Source organism: Oryctolagus cuniculus, chromosome 8, assembly GCF_964237555.1.
Source record: "Oryctolagus cuniculus chromosome 8, mOryCun1.1, whole genome shotgun sequence".
NCBI lineage: Eukaryota > Metazoa > Chordata > Mammalia > Lagomorpha > Leporidae > Oryctolagus > Oryctolagus cuniculus.
In genome coordinates this window covers 56808832-56820994 of record NC_091439.1, presented here as the reverse complement: position 1 = coordinate 56820994, position 12163 = coordinate 56808832, and the positions used below count along the sequence as shown (strand labels likewise).

General features: G+C 41.5%; 1 long non-coding RNA gene across 2 annotated transcripts in view; it reads left to right on the top strand.

Moving 5' to 3' along the window:
- Positions 1-12163, top strand: part of LOC103350731 (uncharacterized) — a 132871-nt gene that overhangs the window by 100089 nt on the left and 20619 nt on the right. The window contains exon 8 of one of the 2 annotated variants that reach the window (XR_011378317.1): positions 4384-4464. This is a non-coding gene — a long non-coding RNA (uncharacterized lncRNA). Of the gene's footprint in view, positions 1-4383; positions 10437-12163 lie in introns of those variants that run through there. The other variant, XR_011378316.1, reaches the window with a different exon arrangement.

Genomic DNA, 12163 nt, shown 5'->3' with positions numbered 1-12163 from the left:
CTCTTTAGAGCCTTTCACTTATTTTTTTTCACTCCCACTGTGGAAAAGTTTAGGTAGAAATTATCTCTGTCTATCTGTATCACGCGTGTTTTTTGTGAAAAGGGTAATGGAATACAGAATGCCATACACGGGTTATTCCCGCTATGAATTAGTCCTTTTATCTGACTCTGACCAAAACAGATGTTGGCAGCCTTTCTATTCCAGCTCTCTAAGTCAGACTAAGACTATCAGTTCCGCTTAGGGAAGCTGTAAGGGAAATGATTTAACTCTTTCAATAGACCCTTACTAATTTTTCCCTAGCTTCTTTTTTATTACAAACTGCAAACAAACAAAATTAGAATGCACCTCTATGCAACAATAAAAGAAAAATAGCAATATTAAAAATACATCAAATACAACTCTAGAGGGAAGTGAATTTTTATTCAAGGACTTTCAAGAATTCTGACATTGAAACGACATCCTTGCTTGAGGAGGCAGCTGAATGTGTTGCCAACTTACAGTCACAGATCATTTGCATAGAATACCAAAAGAGACTTTTTTTTTTAAATTCAGAGAAAGAGTATCTATCAGAGTGTGTCAGGATGCATCCTGCTAGGGTTCTACTTTTTCTTCTTTAGAAACGGACCATTTTAAAAAAAAGTTCATTCTATGATTGGTGCCACAATAAAGCTCTTGTACCAAGACTGTGCACCGAAATGTAAATTAAAGGGATGTGGGAAATGGGACTGCAAGGGAAAGAAAGGATCAAAGGGTGAGAAGGGAAAGGGAGATTATTAAGGGAAAAAAAGTTTAATCAATACACAGCATTCCAAGAATGTATCATGGAAAGAAACAGTCTCTCTCTAGATTTCAGGTACAAAGTTTATTGTAAGTTACTAAATAAAGATTTTAAGCATTTTCCAAACCATGCAAAGGAAAGAGAGAAGAAAAATTACCTCTGAGACTCTAGGTTGTTTCACATAATTTGTCTCAAAGTCTCACAATTATCCTATAAAGTGGGCATTTCTATCGTCTTTGCATATTGTATCTCTGCCAGGGCAGCTGCACAGCAGATTCCCAGGTAATTAGTTTTGTGGAATAATAATGCCCCCACTTGTGCATCCTCTCCCTCCTCCAGCCCTTCCAGAAACATTGGGAATGCAAGGCAGGAACGGCCTGCCTACCTGCTTGCTTGAACCCCTCCCACAAAGTCATCAAATGGTCAGTGTAGCTAAAGATGCATTTAATCACTGTTGAACAGCAAATGGCATCTGCATCGGGAAACTCAGATTATCCACACTGCCAAAGTAGAAACTGATTTATTGACATACTTACCAAATGCCAGAAACTACTCTAAATCCTTTGTGTGTATTACCTAATTTAATCTTTCAGCAACCAGCAAGGTAGGAGCTAGTGTTCTTTTCTTTCTTCTCCTCCTTCTTCATGTTCCTTCAGAAATTAGGCTAAAGAAGTTATGAGTCACCTGATATCACACTATGAGTAAATGACAAAATCTTGTATTTTTTACTCCAGAACTTGAATTTCTACTCAAAATCCAGTGCTATTTGGTGCCCTTCATTTTAATCATAGCCAGTACAGAATAGAGGTTACCCTCTATTTTCCTACCCTGTCCAACAACCTCATCACGTAATCTGGAGGTGGCTCTCTTCATATAACTGCACCTGTCATTGGCAGATGTGTTGTATAACATAAGAAACATCCCAGAGACATATAACATCTCTGCTTAGAATAAATGATGACCGACTGGTGCTGCGGCTCACTAGGCTAATCCTCCACCTGCGGCGCCGGCACCGGGTTCTAGTCCCGGTCGGGGTGCTGGATTCTGTCCCAGTTGCTCCTCTTCCAGTCCAGCTCTCTGCTGTGGCCCAGGAGTGCAGTGGAGGATGGCCCAAATGCTTGGGCCCTGCACCTGCATGGGAGACCAGGAGAAGCACCTGGCTCCTGGCTTCAGATCAGCACGGTGTGCTGGCCGCAGCGCACCAGCCGCAGCGGCCATTTGGGGGGTGAACCAATGGAAAAAAAAGGAAGACCTTTCTCTCTGTCTCTCTCTCTCTCACTGTCCACTCTGCCTGTCAAAAAAAAAAAAAGAATAAATGATGATCAAACTTGTTATGTGCTGATCATAAACAGGTCTAGAACTGGGAGATTATGCATCAGAGGAAATATGTTAAACAAAACAGAAGTTCTCTAACTTGCCTAAGTCATACAACAAGTGTACTGGGATTCCAAGGAAAGTACGCATGATTACAAAGCCCATGTGTTTCCTTCGTATACACAAAATGAGGACTAAACCAGATGCAGGAGGAGGATGTCTGATTCTCTTCCCTCATTCTCCAAGTATTAACTAAAAAACAAAAAATTAGTTGTCTTTACATGAGGTGCATGATGATGGAGAGAGAAAGTAGCGAGTTTTCCTAGATGTTTGTGTAGGTCAAAGAGTACAGATTAGAATGAATGAATCTGTAGGGAGTTACAGCCACAGTGATCCTCTTCTGGCTAGTACCATGCTGGTGGCTTTAATAATGATGGATAGTGGTCATGTATTTATTAACACAGATTATAGTTTGTATGGGTCAGTTAAATGGCCAGCAGTAGTGGGGTTCATTGTGAGATGGCCTTAGCAGTCTTTTATTTTGGGTGCACACACACAGTCTTAGCTAGGAACCAAGGTGGAAGAAGGGGGAGGCTTGAGATTGGTATCAGGAGGTCATAATTAGAGAGATACCAGAGGCAAGTATACACATCTGGATTGGGAGCTAATAAATCACAATGACTGGGATTTGAATCAGCATGGGACCAAGCTTTGTAATTTATAAAAGAGATCAGTTCTTTGGCCTCTTTTCTGTGGTACTGAAGGGCTGGGCTCTTTGTTTGGCAGGGCATATTTTATATGTGCTACAGAGTTTTCAGTTATGAGAATCCATTCTATGAGGTGAGAGTCCTGCCATTCTCTTTCAAGCAACAGGCTACATGTCTAACATAGCTGTCTCCACCCTACAAGCAATTTGGATAACATCTGTTCTACCAGCACACTGAAAAACTCTATGTCAGGGAAGTCACAAAAAACTTGCACATTTGTCCCTAGGTTGTTCTTTGTATGTAGTCCTGGCTTATTCCTGCAGCTGACAACAAAGAAAGTGTCATGTGTCCACGGAATAGCCACTTCCTGGTGACTGTCCTGTAAGTCAACTTCACATTGACAGTGTTTTTGGTTTGTTTTAAGGATTCCACTGCCGTTCTAGGGGTTGGGGATTTAGTGGTGAATGAAACAGGCAAGGTCCCTGCTGTCATAGACTTGCAGTCTAGTGGGAAGAGGGACACTGAAAAAAATAATCTTCAAAGCAAGCAAAACAGAAGGATACTCTGAAGAGCACTTGGAAATCTACTTTGAGGGGTTGGTCCCGGAGGGCTCCTTTAGAAGCCAAAGCTTAGCCTGAAACGGGAATGACCAGAAGGAGCCAGGCAGGAGAAGACCTGGCCATGTAGTCTAGACGAGAAAGACAAATGTAAGGTCCTAAGAGCAGAGTACCCTGACAGGTTCTTGGATCAGAAATGAGTGCGGGCCCAATGGATATGATGGAGAGAGCTAGGAAAAGAAAACATAGAGGTAGGCAGGGCACAGACCGTATTGAACTTTAGAGTTCAATTAGAAAGAATGAGGATTTTGTCCCAAGTATCTTGGAAAACCACTGGAGAGGTTTCAGTTGAGGAATAACATGGTACTACTATTTAAGAAGGGCAGTAGTAGTCTGCATGGGGACAAGAATGGGAAGCAGGGGACTAATTGGAGTTCACACAGATGAGATGATAGAGGCTGGGCCTGGAGTTACCGGGGTGATCAGATCTGAGAGGGATAGTGGGGTGGGAACACTTGGGGAAGGTAATTTTTAGAGGTGGACTGAGGGGAGAATCCATAGATCTGTTTGGACATGGCAGTGTTGAGATACTTATTAGATTTTCAAGTGGAGAATCAGGTTGGAAGTTATATATTTACTCATAAATGGATTTGGGACTCAGGGATGGAGACATAAATTCCTGTTTCTTTGTAAATTTGAGGCTCCTTCAATCACAGTCACAAATGTTCTAAAATCAAGATGTAACCTAGAAAATAAAAACTTGGGAAATGCCATTTAGAGAAAAAGGAGGGTAATTATACTATCTTCATTGCAGTTGCTTGTGTGAACATACATTGATATATTATGCACACAGAGCTTTATATAAGTTCTATATACAGAATATTATATAAGGACAGAATACCAAAAAAATCCATGAGACCTATTACCAGGGCTCCAGGGAATCAGCCTAGAGGACAACACGATATGAGCAGACACTCGCAAGTGATTTCTTTGCCCTGTACTGAACAAAAACCTTTCACTGCCCTAGGTGTGCGCATCACCTATTTGGATAACAGATGAAGATGAAGTCCTGTGTCTAATCCTTCAAGTCACTAGGATCAACCAGAAGGTCAGTGGAATGACATAGTGGGGGCCAACCTCTCTTGAACGCAAACACATCATGCAAGGAGCCCTGAGAAAGGTATTTCTGCACACGGACTGAAGGGGCCTGCTAACCTTTGCCTGGGTGCTTGGGAAAAGGCTTCCTAGCAGAAGGGACATTTGAGATGCATTTGAATGATGGGCAAAAGTTTGCCAGGGGTGCAGAGCAGTGAGGAGGTTGTTTCCACCAAAGGCATTTTCCAGAGCGAAGCTGTGTCCTGCAGAAAGTCTGTCAGAGGCACTTTTCCATCTTTGGGGACACATCCCAGCTTGGACACACAGGTCCAGATGATCTTTGCTTGGGAGTCGAGTTGTTCTTTTACTTCTGAAGCCTGCCAGTGCGAGACTTCCGATGTTTCATATATGCAGTAAAGCTCTTGGATTATTTTATTTACTCAATGTGTGCTGGCATGAAACAAGTTTTCATTTAAAGCTTTGGAAAGTATTCTTCTCTACACCCCCCCATCTTCTATCATAGGCAGAATTAACAAAAACTGTACATAAGTGGATTATTGCAGCATAACTATAACCTATTTCCTTTTATGTTTAAAAAAAAACCCTCCAAAATGATAATTATAGGTAATTACTACAGCATAAACCTCAGTCTGTTCACCTTCTAACCTAAAGTGAGTTCAACTGGAAGTCACATACTTCCTTCCAGTTGAACTATTGTGGCTGGCTTCTAAACAGGCTGGTGCTCTCTACGCTAGCATTGCATTTGTAACAAAATGCCTTCTCATCCCTTCTTGGCTGTCATTTGTAGTTACTGTCTCTTCCCATTACACTCCTTAATGCCAATTTCTTCCCCTTCATTTTAATGACTCTTTCAACACAGATGTTTAGTTGAAGATTAGGAAAGAGATTACCTAAAGTAGGACTTTCTTACTATTGATAGTAAAATATTTGCAAATCACTGCCCTGTTTATGTCACTTAGGCTCCGGAATTCTTCCAGATCTCCTGGGAACTGCCAGAGCAACAAAATCACGGCCAACCAATGGCTTAGTTTGTAGGAAAGCACCGATCTTGGCCTCATTAAGCAGTCTGTAGAAGTTTGCCAGTGCACGATAGGTTAAATAGGAGTAGTTTCTTAGGAGCAGCAAAGAATTAATATCTCTTCACCTTTCCATGTGAAGAGAAGACTGAAGTTGCTTTTCTAAGGCTAACTTTAAGCATGCCTCCTGCCGTGATTGCGTAAAAACATTTACTAAAAATACAAATTACTTTCTTTGAGGAAGTTACACAAACGTCTGATTTCTCAAGCTGCTAGATGAGGATAATGTCTCCATAGATTGTAAAAATGAATCACAGCATACATAAGTGGGTACTTCAAAATATTCATGGAAAATGGAATTAAAAGTAAGTTTATTGGCCAGCGCCGTGGCTCACTTGGCTAATCCTCCACCTGCAGCGTCGGCACCCCAGGTTGGGGCACCAGGTACTAGTCCTGGTTGCTCCTCTTCCAGTCCAGCTCTCTGCTGTGGCCCGGGAGGACAGTGGAAGATGGCCCAAGTGCTTGGGTCCCTGCACTCGCATGGGAGACCGGGAGGAAGCACCTAGCTCCTGGCCTCGGATCGGCGCAGCGCCGCCCATAGTGGCCATTAGGGGAGTAAACTAACAGAAGGAAGACCTTTCTCTCTCTGTCTCTCTCTCTCACTGTCTGTAACTCTACCTGTCCAAAAAAAAAGTAAGTTTATTTTGATGCAAACAACTGGAATCTCTGCATACGTTTTTCATAAGATACATTCCTGTGAGCTTTTTGAAGACCTCTCATATGTATGGATTTCAATTTTTTTACAGCAAAATAAACTCATCTTTTAATTCTGTCTTCCACAAAACTTTTTAAAGTTCCCTAGTATGGAGTATGGCACATTCTCAGTATGGAGCACACATTAGTTGGTCACCAGTTAGTAGGGCTATTTTGAGATGATGCTTCTGGTTGCAGAATTTTCCAAGTTAAAGAAGTAATTTTAGCTATCAGTACCTTCCAAGAAGTCAATATTACCAGTAACCCACTTGGCCATTTACCTTAGTTATCAGAATTATGACAAACCCGGGTGGTGTTCGGAGGTGAGCACAGGTGACACCTTGCTGTGTAAGTCCCCTGGCCCAGTTTGATAGACATAGGGTTAGGACATACAACTTTCAGCCTTCAGCTCTGTGTGACAATTCAGTAATCATAGGAATCTCAAAGTCTCTAGGGTTGGATTTTATTTTTAAGATTGATTTATTTATTTGAAAGTCAGAGTTACAGAGATAGAGAAAGACAGAGAGAAAGAGATATCCTCCATCCATTGGTTCACTCCCTAGATGGCCACAATGGCCTAGACTGGGCCAAGGCAAAGACAAGAGCCAGGAGCTTCATCTGGGTCTCCCACGTGGGTACAGGGGCCAAAGCACTTGGGCCATTTTCTGCTGCTTTTCCAGGCTTTAGCAGGGAGCTGTATCAGATTTGGAGTAGCTGGGACTTGAACCAGCACTCATATTGGATGCCAGTGCTGCAGGCAGCGGCTTAACCTACTACACTACAAAGCCCACCCCGTAGGGTCAGATTTTGATGGAGATATTTCTACAGACTCCTGATTTTCCTACCATTATCCATTTTGTGGGTAATCCATCACAGAAGTTAACCAAAGGTTTCTTTCTCAATTTATTGCTGTTTTAAATAAATAATTTTCTAAAAAAAAATTGGTCAGAGATACAGCTTTTAAAGCCAGATGTTCAGTAGTGACCACATATTTGCATTTTGCCCAGGACAGACTCCATTTATGCTTGCTGTCCCTTTGTAATGATTAATAGTATCCCCCCCCCGGCCCCGTTTACTCTCAAAAGTTGTCCTGATATGTTTTAATAACCAAATATTGACAACCCGTTGGACTGCTCTGGGGTAGTCCTCTGTGTTCCAACTCCAGCTATCTTTTCTTGCATGAACTTCAGCCTTGCAGCAGAATTATAAGCAATTACATGGCAGAGGCCATTGAGATTTCTTTCCAGTGGTCCACTGTGAATAGCTGAATGTGCAAACGTCAAGAATCTCCAGAATTTAAGCTCCCACCTAATCACATCTGTCTGCCACTCCGCAGCCCCCTTAGATGCCTCCCCCCCACCCCGGGCGGGCTTTCCACAGGCAGACTGGCTCAGAAGCCTTCCAGTGCTTGAGGTGGCTTCCTGTCACCAAGCTTCTATGGTATCAGAACCCAGCCCACAAAGCTGTATTGTTACTCAAGTGTGCTTCTTAAAACAATGAATACGTAACTTGCTAAATGCCTTCAAGAAAAGGGAGATGTAAGGATCTAATTTTATTGACTGACAAGGACTACAGAGCCACACAGAGCCTACTCACATCCTTTGTAAAGTTTGCATTCAGAGACCACCACCCTCTCCAATCCTACCTCCACATGTGTATTGACTGACAGATGGCAAGAATCTGTGGGCCATATGCATGCCAGTGAAACAACATTGACCTTAACAGGAGATGTTTCTTGGAAGCTGCATTTAGGAAAAATTTCTCTGTCCAGAGCTGGTCACATGTTGAACAAATGAGCAGGCTACAAATTACTCACTGGGTCACCTTATATCTACCTTCCCCTCTAGGAAGAACAATTCACACAAGCCCAGCAAACACTGTCTTCAACATCCACAAACAAAAATGAACCAAAGCAACCCTGGAGGATGCAATTCCCAGAACACCTTTGTAACAAATTTCATTCTACTCCATAGCTTATCTCAATTCCTTGTACTTTAATTTAATCTCCATACTTCTTAGTCCTAATGGAAATAGAATAAGTGCTTGCAGTTCATGTCACACCAACAGAACAACACATACCACTGTAGCATGCAGGGTGCACTGACGGAAGCATTTTACATATAGTAGCAAATTTAATTGCCACTAGAACTTAATGAGATGGGTACTGTGATGGTTACTTTACAGGCAGGGAAGCTGAGGTTCAGGCAGCCTTTGGTCATGCAGTCAGTAGGGCTGCAGTCTGGCCCCAGGGTCTGTGTGCATAAGCTATATGTAGCCTTGCCTTTGATCTACTACAATATTCCAGAAAGGAATCAGTGAATTGCAGCTCACAGGAAACACCTCCTTTTAGGGTCAAGCTTGCCTCCCTTGTATGCACATAGCTGACACATCTTTGTCATCTGCCTGTCAGTAACCATCCCTGTCCCTTGGGAACACATCTGTGTCTCTGATATCTGCCTTCTTCCCTTAAGGCACAATAAACATATCTAAATTCCTCTACTTCTTTTACTGTGAGACCTGTTTCCCAAACATTTATAATCATTTTGGTTGTTCTCTCCAAGTACCCCAGGACACGTTTTGCTTGTACTTTCTGTCCTGTCCTATGTAAGCCTCACTGGCTGCTTAGAGGAAAAAAGTGCTCTTGTTATGGTTTAGGGGCAGACATCAGGAATAGCAAGACACCTTGCCCAAATTCTCGTAAGCCATTGTACCATGAGAGTAAGGCAACAACCATCCGGCAACAACCATCCCTTTATTCCTTTCTGTAACTGGTAGAAGATCAGTTGTTCATCCTTGCCTGGAGGTTGTAATTGTAGTTAAGTCTTCCTTGCTCACCCAGGAAACTTTGCTGGTAGGAAACATGAGTGCATGTACCTTAAGAAAATAAACAGATAAAGGAGAAACCATGCCACGACTCCAACCAGCTGCCACACTATTATGAAATCTCCCCCGTCTTTAGTAAATGTTGTAAGATAATTGATGGTTGTATTTTTTTCCCCTGTTTCTTGTGGTGTTGTGGTCTCACCCCTCAGAGGATAGTCATCCTTTCAAGTGGGATCCAACAACCTTCCTCAAAGGTTGCAAGTCAACACTGAGCCAAAACTATTTTGAAATGATATTTAATATCAGGTTGTCAGGTTTTGGAATGGGAAGGTGTTTGTATTCAGAGCTTACTTGCTTGGTTACATTATTTGATTTTGTGTAAATTCCATATTCATTCATAAGATATTTTGTGTAACTAGCACACTAGCTATACAGAGCTGCTAAAAGAAATGTTAATTTTTCATTGTACCAGAGGAAGTTAGCTTTTGTTTCTGCATGGTTTAAAAATGCCATCTGGTATCCCCAATTTCACACTTCATGTTTGGTCTAAGTTGTCATATGTGGTTTAAACATGAACAAATGACAGCTTTCATGGTGCTCAGTTTTAAGTGACTACCCGTGAAGAGCAGCATTTCTCCCAGAGATGTGTGTTTCATTGTTGGTTTACTCTATTAGGTTAAGTGCTATACCATGAACTTTTTATTAAAAACATTTTATTGGCTATACAACCATGCATCGCTTAACAATGGGGTTGCATTCTGAGAAGTGCATCATTAGGCAGTTTCATTGTTGTGTGAACATCATAGTCTGTGCCTTCACAAACCAAGACAGCTATGAGGTCACGAGGTGATATAGTCTTATGGAACCACCCCCATATATGTGGCCCGTGACTGACCAAGATGTCATCATATGGCAGTTGGCTGTATGTTTGTTCATTTATTTTTACAGTTTTTATTCAGTTTTGAACAGCCCTGGTTTCTCCAGGATGCTCAGGCAGGGGGGAGGGCAAAGGTAAAACCAATTGAAGCAAGTCACAGATCAAAGTAAGCTCAGAATTTGTTATTAGCTCCGCTCATAAATACTCTGCTAAGTTGACCTGTTATCCATCAGGCCAGTCTAAGCAAGTTCACATTCTCTCATAATATAAATTACATCATCAATCATCTAGGAGCAATAGTGTCATTTTTAGGTGGCTTGCTTATTCGTTAGTCAAAATTCTGATTTCATTTATTTTCTGGATACTGATCAAATTGCAAGGTCAAAGGATATGTGCATTTTAAATGTTGATGTTTCACCAAATTGTCCTCAAGAGATGTTCTATAATTTATCTTCCACCATATTCTTGCTGACACTCCTGCCTTAACTGTAGATGAATGGGTTAAAAAAATGTATTTCATTGTGTGTTAATTTTAATTTTAAATTTATGAGTGATCTATTTTAAAATTATGTGATATATATTTATATGTATTATATTTATATATAAATATATATAAAATTATGAGATTTGAATTTTTTTCTTTTTTCATGTTAATGATTTTATTTATTTATTTGAAAGTCAGAGTTACAGAGAAAGAGCGAGATCTTCCATCTATTGGCTCACTCCCCAAATGGCCGCAATGGCCGGAGCTGGGTTAGTCTGAAGCCAGGAGCCAGGAGCTTCTTTAGGGTCTCCAAGGACTTGGGCCATCTTCCACTGGTTTCCCAGGTGCATTAGCAGGGAGCTGGATTGGAAGTGGAGCAGCCGCGACTTGAACCAAAGTCCATATGGGATGCCGACTCCGCAGGTGGAGGCTTTACCTGCTTCACCACAGCACTGTCCCGTGCATGTTTGTTTTCCTGCCTGCCTTCTCCTTCCATCCCACTTTCCCTTTTTTTTTCTTTCTCTTTCTCTCTTTCCTTCATTCCCTGGTTCTGTCTCTCCCTCCCTCATTCCTGACTTATAAGAGATCTTTGTATGAAACAATGTGTCTTGAAAAAGTTTAGTCAAATCTGCTATTTTTTGACTCTGTGATATATTTTTCACTAGAAAAAATTTAAATCTCAAGACAAACCCAGTAGATCTTATATCATTTCTGGGATTTACGGTTCCCTTAAAAAAATTCCCCACAGAATTTTCTGAAGTCTACTTTTCTGGAAATTTGGATTTCTAATTTTTAGAAAGGTGACCTTAGTTCTATCTCTGAAGTAAGTGAAATAAGCAGCCCACATGATGTCTGAGAGCAGGGGTAGGTCCTGTGCCTGGCCTGGCTGACAGGCCTCGTGCGTGCCTTACCCTCGTCATTCTGCAGAAGCCCTGGGCCTTGGCTTCAGCTGCTGACTCAGGTCTTTAATGACCTCTTGGGACCAATTTATGGGGCTTACAGATGACAGTCAGATGCAATACTGTTTGTCACGTGAATGCACCAGTGGCCACCTATATTACATGAAGGAGCGCCTCGGACAAAGTAAAGGCTGTGTAAATGTTAACTATCTCTGTTTCCGAGGACTTAGCTGAACTGGCCTTTTTCTCAGTTCAAAAATAGTTAAATATTTGAGGTTTGCTGATGGTGAGGACAAAAATTAAATTTCTAAAATTCAAACAGGATATAATAAACTAAGAAATATGAGAAATCCCTTTTAAATACATGCTGGAGGTTTGAAGTTTGAACTGAGGTATTTTGGGAGGGAAACAGAGAAGTTTTACTAAAGGCATCATAAGAGTAGACTTTCTTGTTGCTTTTCTGTACCACTTTCCTCACACAGAAGTCCTTCCTTGTCTGTGGGGCAGATGCCCTGAGATTCCCAGTGGATGCCTGAAACCACAGATAGTATGTTTTCCTATATTATAAGGTTTAATGCCTTGTTTCTTTTTCCTCTACTATAAAGTCTAATTTATAAATGCAACATAGCAAGAGGTTAACAGCAATAACTAATCCTGAAATAGAACATTATAATAATATATCATAATGGAAGTTACATGAATGTACTAAATGTGGTCCTTCTCTCTCTCTCTCTCTCTCTCTCTCTCTCTCTCTCTGTCTCTGTCTCAAATTACCTTATCATCTGGGGCCAGTGCTGTGGCACATTGGTTAAAGCCCTGGCCTACAGCACTGGCATCCC